Genomic DNA, 10,848 nt, shown 5'->3' on the forward strand with positions numbered 1-10,848 from the left:
TTCTTGTGTTTTGGTCTGGGAGCTGACGGGACAACAAGGCGTTCAGTGTTCTGAGGAGACCGGTCTGAGATGTCAAGTGTGGGTGTTTCGAGACATGAAGGCTCAGTTTCTCTCCCTTCACAGATTTGGAGGAAGGTTCTGATGTCCTGAATACACTTCTTCTTCCTCCTCCTCCCTCACAGTAGTCAGAGCATGTCAATAGCATAATGCTGCAGACTCTCCTTGCTCCAGATATAGATGAGGAGCAAGCGGATTGTCATGGCAACCACTTCGCAGAGGCAAAGGGGGCTTCGATGGGGGAAGGAAGAAGCTTTGCGGGTAGCAGACGGCAAATCTCTGCAGCACGGATGACAGCTATGAATTTCACAGCCAAACATAAAAGTAAATGCAGGTTCCCAAAATAAAGTGATGTTTAAATCCTGACACTGATTTTAGTATAACAAAGTGCTGATTAGACAGCTATATTACTGTAGACCTCTTCCTGCTCACAAAAAGCTCCGCTGACACTACCCCTCCACCCCTTTTCTCAGGCTCAAACAGATGCTGTAAACTCATTTGATCCCTAAATTCCTCCTGTCTTGATTCAGTGATTTCCACCTCAGCCATCAGTTTACAGTAAACAGCAGCTGGTCTGGAAGAAAAGCAGCTCTCCAGTTCATGGATCTTCAAGTCTGAGCAACAGAGATAACATGATCCGAGGTCTTTTTAAGAAGCAAAGTTTACCAGGAAAAAGAGGAATAGGCCTACTTTCCACTCTTTTAGCTGTAAGGAGATTTATGCAGATTAATTAAATCCGCCAGTGCATAAATTATCTTGCAAATAATTTTTTTTTCCTGTACTGTAACTGGCAAATTACTGGTCTGTACAGTGTATTATAATGACTTAATTATACTGTATGGACAAATATTACATTCCTATAGTTTTTCACTCTGAAGTTTTTTATCTAAGTAAAGAGCAGTGTCATTCTTGTCTGATATGGTTCTAGCTGCTCAACAGTCCTGGGTCTACTTTGTCATAGTTTTCATTCCATGATGCTTCTCTGAAAAAGACGTCACCTGGATGGGAGCATATGTTGCTCTAAAATCTGTAAATGTCTTTCAGCATTCATGGAGCCTTTCTAGATGTGCACGCTGTCAGTTCCATAGGGTGTGATGCACCCCCATACCATCAGAGATGCAGGCTTTTGAACTGTGTGTTAATAAGAAGCTGGATGGTCCCTCTCCTCTTTTGTCTGGAGGATGCTGGATCCATTTTTTCCAAAAAAAGAATTTCAAGTTTTTAATCTTTCTGACTACAGAACAGTTTTCCACTTTTCTCCATTTGGGGATGGCATGGCGAACTGTGTTCACACAGTGATTTCTGGAAGTGTTCCAGAGCCCATGCAATGATTTTTATGCAGTGCTGCCTGAGGGCCAGAAGAGCACAGGCATCCAATATCGACTTTCAATCTTGTCCCTTGCTGAGATTTCTCCAGATTCTCTGAATTTTTTTGATGATAGTATGTACTGTAGATGATGTGATCTTCAAAGTCCATATAATGTTACATTGAGGATAACATTATTCTGAAACTGTTCCACAATTTAGGATCACACTTCTCAGCCTCCCCGGTAAGGTCTATGCCAGGGTGCTGGAAAGGAGGGTGCGTCCGTTAGTCGAACCTCGGATCCAGGAGGAACAATGCGGTTTTCGTCCTGGTCGTGGAACGCTGGACCAGCTCTTTATCCTCTCAAGGATATTCGAGTGTGCGTGGGAGTTTGCCCAACCAGTCTACATGTGCTTTGTGGACTTGGAGAAGGCATTCGACCGTGTTCCTCGGGGTGTCCTTTGGGAGGTTCTGCGGGAGTATGGGGTGTCTGGCCCATTGTTGCGGGCCATTCAGTCCTTGTACAACCACAGTGAGAGCTTGGTCCGTATAGCCGGTAATAAGTCGGATTCGTTTCCTATGGGTGTTGGACTCCGTCAGGGCTGCCCTTTGTCACCGATTCTGTTCATAATTTTTATCGACAGAATTTCTAGGCGTAGCCAGGTGGCGGAAGGCTTCTTCCTTGGTGGCCTCAGAGTCTCATCTCTGCTTTTTGCAGATGATGCGGTTCTGTTGGCTTCATCAGGGGGGGGCCTCCAGCTCGCAGTGGAACGGTTCGCAGCCGAGTGTGAAGCGGCTGGCATGAGAATCAGCACCTCTAAATCTGAGGCCATGGTCCTCAGCCGGAAAAGGGTGGAGTGCCATCTCCGGCTCAGGAACGAGTTCTTGCCTCAAGTGGAGGAGTTCAAGTATCTCGGGGTCTTGTTCACGAGTGATGGGAGAAGGGAACGGGAGATCGACAGGCAGATCGGGGCTGCTTCTGCAGTGATGCGGACGCTGCACCGGTCCGTCGTGGTGAAGAGGGAGCTTAGCGTAAAAGCGAAGCTCTCGATTTACCGGTCGATCTACGTTCCTACCCTCACCTATGGTCACGAGCTTTGGATAGTGACCGAAAGAATAAGATCGCGAATACAAGCGGCAGAAATGAGTTTCCTTCGAAGGGTGGCTGGCCTCTCCCTTAGAGATAAGGTGAGGAGTGTGGCCATCCAGGAGGGGCTCAGAGTAGAGCCGCTGCTCCTCCACATCGAAAGGAGCCAGTTGAGGTGGCTCGGGCATCTGATTAGGATGCCTCCTGGCCGCCTCCTGGGTGAGGTGTTCCGGGCATGTCCCACCGGGAAGAGGCCCCGTGGTAGACCCAGGACACGCTGAAGAGATTATGTATCTCGGCTGGCCTGGGAATGCCTTGGGGTCCCTCCGGATGAGCTGGAGGAGGTGGCTGGGGAGAGGGAAGCCTGGGCTTCTCTGCTTAGGCTTCTGCCCCCGCGACCCGGCCCTGGATAAGCGGAAGAGAATGGATGGATGGATGGATGTTCCACAATTTGTAGATGTAGTTTTTTTGCAGGTCGGTGAACTTCTGCTCATCATTTCTGAGAAACTGAGATGTTATTTTTATACCCCATCATGTTTCTGACCTGTTGTCAAATATTCTAATTAAACTAAGCACAAAAAGTAAGGAAATTTGTGCTTAGTCAATAATTTCTTTATTCTAACAATCCTTCTTGGCAATAAATCTTAAACTTTTGAAAAGTCTGTTTATTTCCCCTTATATGGTGCCACATTTGTAAGGAAAATGCATTTGTGGGTTGAGCAGCAGAGTTGAGTATGTGAGCTGCACCCATGAAAAGTTCTCCAAATCTTCTCTGCCAATGCCAAGCAATTTTTTCTGCTATTATCTACACATCTGCATTTTCCTTACACATGTGGCACCATTTAAGGGGAGATAAACACACTTTCCAACGGTATGAGGTAAGACACATTGTTACAACAAAGAAATAATTGGCCAAACACAAATTTCCTTTCTTTTATGGGAAAGAACACTTTTTCTTTTATGCAAGCTGCCATTTTGAGATTCCATCAAATGCCGTTTGGTTTGGGATTCTGAGTGACGAAGGAGATGGCCATCCATGAGCCTGATCACCTCCTACCTTACCTTAGGAGCTGCTCTAGGTTTTCACTGAGCCAGAGGAGGACACCATGATCTTTTATTTCAGCATTCACCTGAGTTCACCTGTGTGAAAGCACAGCAGCAAACAGCTTATTTGTTTAATTCAGAAGCACTTTAGGGCTGAACCAGATTAAAGATTACTGACTACAATCCAGATGAAAGCTGAACTTGAGGAACAAACTAAAGCCATTCTAAACTCTTCCCATTTTTCCCATTTTCCTGCAATATCAAGAGACCCATTGTGACAAGAAAGCAGCCAAAACTAGGCTTTAGCAGTTATGCGCTGTCTTTCATAAAAATATTGTAATTTAAAGCCGTCATTATATGACCATATTTGTACAATGCTGCCACCTAGTGGACCTTTTTGTTTTTTGCTGGGACAGATTTGTAGCTTCTCTGTGGAAGCAGTTGGCCACAGCAGAGGCAGCTAAACACATGGTGCCTTGGACACATTTGTCTGTAAGTAGTTTATGTATTAGTTCTGTCTGTGTTTCCTAGTACTTGTTAGTCTTTTGATGTTTTATTCTGGATAATTTTAAGGCGCTATTCTAGGTCTACCTGTGCAGTAAGCTGTTTAGTAATGTGTCATGAAGAGTCCAATACGGTGTGTATATTAATATATGATTAATATATGATTATGTTTCTGTATTTTTTCTGTTTTACACTATAGCGATACCTCTTTATTAAACCGTGCAAAGCCACGCGAGGACTTGTAGGTTTATTGGAGTATCCGAGTGTTACCTATCTGTCTATCTCTGCTGGAAACGCGCTGCAGGGGCAGCATAAGTTAAATCTGGAAACTTTGTTTAGGGTGTTTAGACCTGTTTGTGAAATTCTGTGAAATAGTCACTATGGCTTCGTGATAACCTCATTCCGTTTTATTATAAATAAAGAAACTTCAGTATATTTAAATGATAGTGTTCTGTGGCTCCCCCTATAACCCCCCTATAAACTACTTACATGCTACATACATGCAGTATTCTGCAAATGTTAAATGAGTTTTCTTTGCATCATATTATTATATGGAAAAACCTCCATTAACTCATATGTATAAATGTGCATCTAAATAGTTTGTTAATCATTGACATACTTTCTAAATGATATCACGAACCATCAACACTTCTAAATAACTTGTTTGTACTTGAGGTAATATTTTATTTATTTGTGACTATCATTTATAAAGTATAGAAATGCTGTCATTAAACATGTTTATAAATGACAAAAAGAGGAGAAATGCTTTATAAATGATGAATTAAGTATTAATACCTTGCTAATACTTATATACTAATACTTAATAGTGTGTAGTTTTGATACATTTGCTCCATTAGAACATGTTTTCCAATTATCTTCAATCTCCTGATGTTTCTGTAACACATTTTGGAAAAACTGTACAAGTTTATTAATCAGAAAAGTGTCCATATAAATAATCGTAGCTTGAAATTAAAGCTACTGAAGCAGAAGTTGTTGTATGATGCGTCAAAGTATTGTGAGGGTGGAGCTGCTACAGGGAAGAAACAATAAAGATAACAAAGATGAAAGAAATTGTACATGTACCTAAAAAATGGGCCTTAATGCAAACTGAGCACAACATTAATATATCTAAATCATCAGCCTAACTTAAAAATGTGCGCTTGTGTGTGCCTCCACTCCCCTGCAACAGTGTTATCTCACTAAAGGTGCCCTGTTGCCTGAGGTGAGGTGGCCCCTCACCTCCATGAAGAGACAAACAAAATGGAAAAACTGAACTTTAAAAAAAAAAAGGAGAGAGCGATAACATAGCAAGTGAATCTGTTCTTGTATTACTGCTGCGCCAAACTCCAACCTCACTGTGGCCCGTTGTCATTCCACACCAACAGTAATTTATTCATTTACATGTGTGCTGTTTTAAATACTAATGTCCAGGCCACCAACCTTAAAGCAGTGTACCTCAGAGTTATCTTTGTATATCATAAAATATAAAATGTGTGAAATAAGTTGTAGCTATTTGTGTAACATTTTTCTCCTTTTACATTGCAATCAAACCTGATTGTACATGCACATTTTTAACAGTGACACACAAATTAACCCCACAATGAACAACAGCTTGCTGAGCTCATTTCAGCACACAGATGTTAAAATGACAGGTCAAATTAGATGAACCTGCTACAGAAAGAGCCCGAGTACTTTCTGTTGAAAAGCAAAGCTATCTGAAATTAATTAAGTAAAAAAAAAAAAACTATCATAAGAAAACATGTTAAGTAAAAATTTATTTTAGAGACACAACACCAAGAAGAGTAATAATAATAGTAATTATTAACAATAATAATAGTAATAATAATAATAACTGACATTGCTGGGTGTGACGGGAGCAGTCAAAAGGGAAGCCTTACGTTTGGGGGTGGGGGACGTGGCACAGGTGGAAAACAATCAAACAAAACAGCAGAACAACAGCAGCTGAAGCTGATTTCTGATCTTCAGTCAGGTATACCTTTTTAGTTTCAGGCTCCCGTCATTGTGTCTCTAAGGTGTCTGAGGTGGGGTTTGAGCTGCATCTGTTCCAAGGTCCCGCGCTCCTTTGGGCTTTGTGTTAAACACAGCTCCAAAAAATTCCTGCAGTCTGATGGGAGCGAGCAAAGAAAGCAAAGCAAAGATCAGGATGGAAAGTGCAGTGATCTTTTGGAACTTGTTTGGAAAAAGTTTATACAGTGTAGGCACCAAAACTCAGCTAGTCTACCTTTATCTCACCTTGGGACAGCTCACTGTTGAAGCTGATGCCCCCGCAGAGGAACTTCGAGGTGACAAATGTTTGCTCTTTATGCAGCATTTCAAAAAGCAGCACGCCCAGCTGCCAGACTGTGGTGGGGGCAGCCTCACACTTTTTATGTATGAAAAGCTCTGGAGGGATAAACACTCTGGTCCCTGCAATACACAGACAGAAAGAAAAGATGAGGAACAGGCTCAGACTGAAATCAAAATCATCACAGAGAAACAGAAGAGCAGTCATACCAGAGGAGGAGGAAGAAGAAGTCCTTCCCGTATGATGCAGCCACATCCAAAATCTATGACTCGTAGTCGAGGTTCACTGGAGCTGGTTTCAAGAAGCAGGTTTTCTGACTTGATGTCCCGGTGGAAGACACCATTGGCTTGCATTTTTAAGGCTGCATCCACCAGCTGCTTCATGATGTTCTGCAACACAAAGAGAAACATTTATGGAGCTGAAGAAGGTCTGATTCCCATCAGCGTGGCAGCTATCAAACAAACAAGCTCTGTGGAGCTTCTCAGGACTGGTATACCAAACTCAAAAACTTTATTCATGCATCCATCATTCTCTTCTACGTATTTAAGGAGGTTTACACAGGGGACTGGCCTCTCCATGACGAGCAGAACCTCTTCCTCCAGCTCATACCAGTCCAGTATTAGAACTGCTGCAGATTTCTCCTCTGATGATGCTCCAATTCCTGCTTTAATCATGAGAACCTCGAATGGGACCAAGCATGTCTTCCCATGTAAGACCTAAAAAAGAAAAGTGAATGAGTACATGAGGTTTCCTCATCAACAGCATAGAAACAAGAAGGTGAAACATTTTTTAAAGTTCTTCTTTGCAGATGTGCTTGATCGCCACCTAGAGGTCAATATGGAGCACTGTGGTTAGTGCAGGGAATGGTGGCGATGTGCATGAAATATAAGAATATGTATGTTATACTCACTGGTAAATTGTCTGCTTTTCTTCTCCCTGCATAAACGGCTCCAACGCCTCCTTCCCCGAGCAGGTCAAGCTCCAGGTACTTGGCCTCAAAGAGGGCTACGCAAACAAACACAGATACATGTTTTACACATATGAACTTGATGTCAGGAGAATTCGGTTTTCCTTTTCTAACATGCAGCACAAAGCAGGAAACAGTCAGCACCTGGAAGCTAAACCCAGCTCCACAACACAGTTGGTGAGATGCATGGTGGAGGACACTAATACTGTGCTACAACTCAGAAATGATTGATTGACTACTAAAATACTTAAATATATTTGCACTTCTTATTGACCATTTGATGCTAACACTTTGAGTCCTGGAAATGACTGCTGTTTGCATCAAGTTACTATGATTACAATTAGTGAAAGAAAATTGCAAACCTGACCAAACAATACAGGCTAAAGCTGACTTTATTCCTAAATCCACAGCTTAACCTTACAGCAGTCTTGCAGAATCATCTGCCACTGATCTTACTGCACCCATACAAACATCTGCACAATCATTGTGTGTCAGCCTTTCAGTTTACCTTCGATGTATGTGAATGGGAGGAATGGGGTGAAACTTGTGTACAGAGGCTGATGGACGGCTGCATCCTGGGGAGGGGGTCACAGTCATTCTCCCTGTTTGTCTTTCCAGGTGTCTCTGTTGCTGGCAGCTGTTCAGTTCTGTGCTCCTCCTTCCAGCTTCCTGAGGGGTTCATTGGAGTCATTGGAACTGGGTCCAGTTTTCTGGTTTTTGCTTGGTGTCTCTCTTTGGGGGCTGGCCTTCCTCTTGTTCCCCTTTGCTGGCAAAGCCTCCACTGCCAACTGAGCCGGTCTGCTGGCACACCTCAGCCTTTTTCTGGGGGACTCTGGTTCTGTGTTGGCTTTCCTTTTCTTTGCAGACACTTCGCAAATTTCACCAAGAAAAGTTATTATCAAGTCAGTGATAGCATGTAGTCCATCCTTAGTTCTATCATCAGATAAATTTGATCCAATAAGTCTGGTTGATTTTCAGTCATTGACTTTTAATGTTCACTATTTTACAGATCTAAAAATATATTTAAAAAAAAAATACAGCTACAGTTCGGTTATGCTTGGAGAAGCTGTAGTTTAGTTTCAGGTCTGAGTCTGCTGTGTCCAAGTCAGACTTTCTACAGCATATCCAGCTACCCGGCAGTAACACCCTCACCACAGGTGCAAGGTAACTGTGTACACTTACTCAAGTATACTTATTCAAGTATTGCAGTTAAGTCGAATTATTTTATGTCTTTACTCAGATATTTCTACTTCTGCTTCATGATTACATGAAGTATTCAGCAGGTGTAGAAGCTACTTTAAGTGGAAACAGCCTAAATAAAAAGACATTAAGACATTAAGCTTGCTTGTAAGTGTAAAATGAAATTTGTTCATTTTAATGCAATAAAATGATATCTGTAATATAACAATATCCAGAAGTACACACATGTGCTTTTATCGTATAGATTGAGTTAAAATGTGAATCCAGGCCCTCGTAATGATACTTTAAACAAGCTACTGACTCTGATGGAGTACACAGCCAAGCTGTAAAGTCACAATACCATCATACTGCAAATAAACTGAAAATAAAATTGTGTTTCATTAAGTCAAGAATCTATGCACTTTGCAGTCATTTCAACCCAACTGAGCAGCATATGGGAGATTTTGGACCAGTGTGGTAGATCTCGATCTCCACTGCTCTCCATCAACAAAACACCAAATGAGGGAATAGATTTTGGAAGCATGGTGTATCTATCAGTGTTCTAGCAGACTTTCTCAAAGGTAAAGCTGTTCTGGTGACATGTGGTGGCCCAGCATCTTGTTAAGACACTTTACTTCTGAATCCTCCCTCAACTGCTAAGATTGAGGTGATTTAATTGATGGTGTCGGTTGCATGACACCACCTGGACTTCTTCATCTGTCACTCTCCTCACATTCAAGACCTCAGTGGAAACTCTGACTTTATTGTGCCATCTTTGATATCATCCTTCTTTGGGCTTTAATGGTGATATTGAGTGCATTACAGACAGGATCAAAAACAATTCAGTGGTCAAGCTTGCTCAGAGAAAACCTTAATGCTCAGCTACTAAAGTCTTCCTCAGTGGCTGGAGTTTCTTGATTAAACTCTTTATTTCAGTGTTTCACTTCCCTTGCCACCCTTCTGTTACTTTACCCCCAAACTATTGCCTTATTATCATGTTTGATATGGTTGATATGAACTAGTTTTGTTATTGGTGACAGTGGCAGCAGTGATTTAGTTGGTGTCATGTACTTTTTCTGTATTGATTTGGTGATTTGCTGTACTTAGCTTGTTAATCATTATTGACTGAAGCCTAAGTGGCCTTAGAAAACATTACAGCAGGTATGTCAAACACGGGGATGGCTTTGCTGAGTTTGAAAATGGCAGTGAAGTCAAATTGCTGTTCCTGGTGAGGCGTTGCTAGCAGGAGTAAAAATGTGTGAGAGGTTAAAAGAATTTATAGACCTGAACAATTTGTTTGAATAAAAAAAATAAATTAAAAAAACCCAATAAAAATAAAAAATAAATAAGACAATAATCATTTTTCATCCCACATTTAGTATATTGTGATCTTGTATGTTAACCTGTATGGTTCATTCTACAATTGGAGGACAATTTAGGCTTCAAAAATTGTAAATAAATAAATAATAATAATAAAATACAAAAACATTTTACCCTTTATTTTATAATTTAGTATTATATATATTTAAGAAAAAACAATGATTTGTCCTGCTCAGGCATCAAACATAAACTTTTTATGAGATATTTTAATTGATGTGTGCTATGCTTGGTGCTACCCTGTTACCAATACTCTAGAAAATGTAGATTTTAAAAATGTTATTCAATAAATTCTTGACCATTAAGTTAAATATAGTCATCCTCATACTGAATATTCATTCAATTAGAGATAACACTTAATTCATATTCATTTAAGCAGCTTTTGTAATCTAACTTGCCCAACTCTTCAGCACTCATGATTTCTTTTTTATAGTCTCAGTACTTCTTTTCAAATCTTTGCTCAAATACACTCATATAATAATTCATATTGCAAAGGCACTAGATTGAACCCTTGAGAGCTAAGAAGACATTTAAGATTATGTTATTAAAAAATGATGTGGTTGCAGGGCACAAATTAGAGTAACAGAGTTGCACAAGTTAACATGGCTAAATGGATATATTACTTTTATTTGCAGATTATGACATAAATGTGATAAATAAATACTCAGAACCAGAGACATGTTTAACATATTTGTAATGTTTGTTTTATGGTAACAGGGGGAATCAGTGCTGGTATTAGTGTTTTCTCAGATAAAGATACTAGCAGAGTATTAGAGTCAAGGATAAATGTAGTTACATAAATAAAGGAAGGAAACTTTAAATATGGGTAACAGGGTTACATTGGTTAGAGTGACACACTCAGCCTACTCAGAAAAGACTGGAAAAATACAAAATATGTCAAAGAGGACTGACCCTGGTGTTAACAGGTTCTTGCTGGGTTCTCAGGAGCTAGTTTGTATTTTAAAATAATATTTTTCAACTACTTGGTTTATATTTGGTCTCAAGAGGAATGCAATTTACAC

At 40.6% G+C, this 10,848-nt stretch overlaps 1 pseudogene; it reads right to left on the minus strand.

The window, feature by feature from the left end:
* Positions 1-6,004: 6,004 nt before the first annotated feature.
* Positions 6,005-7,961, minus strand: LOC115781397 (serine/threonine-protein kinase pim-2-like; annotated as a pseudogene).
* Between the last annotated feature and the right edge of the window lie 2,887 nt (positions 7,962-10,848).

Source organism: Archocentrus centrarchus, chromosome 6 (genome assembly GCF_007364275.1).
Source record: "Archocentrus centrarchus isolate MPI-CPG fArcCen1 chromosome 6, fArcCen1, whole genome shotgun sequence".
NCBI classification, from domain to species: Eukaryota; Metazoa; Chordata; class Actinopteri; order Cichliformes; family Cichlidae; genus Archocentrus; species Archocentrus centrarchus.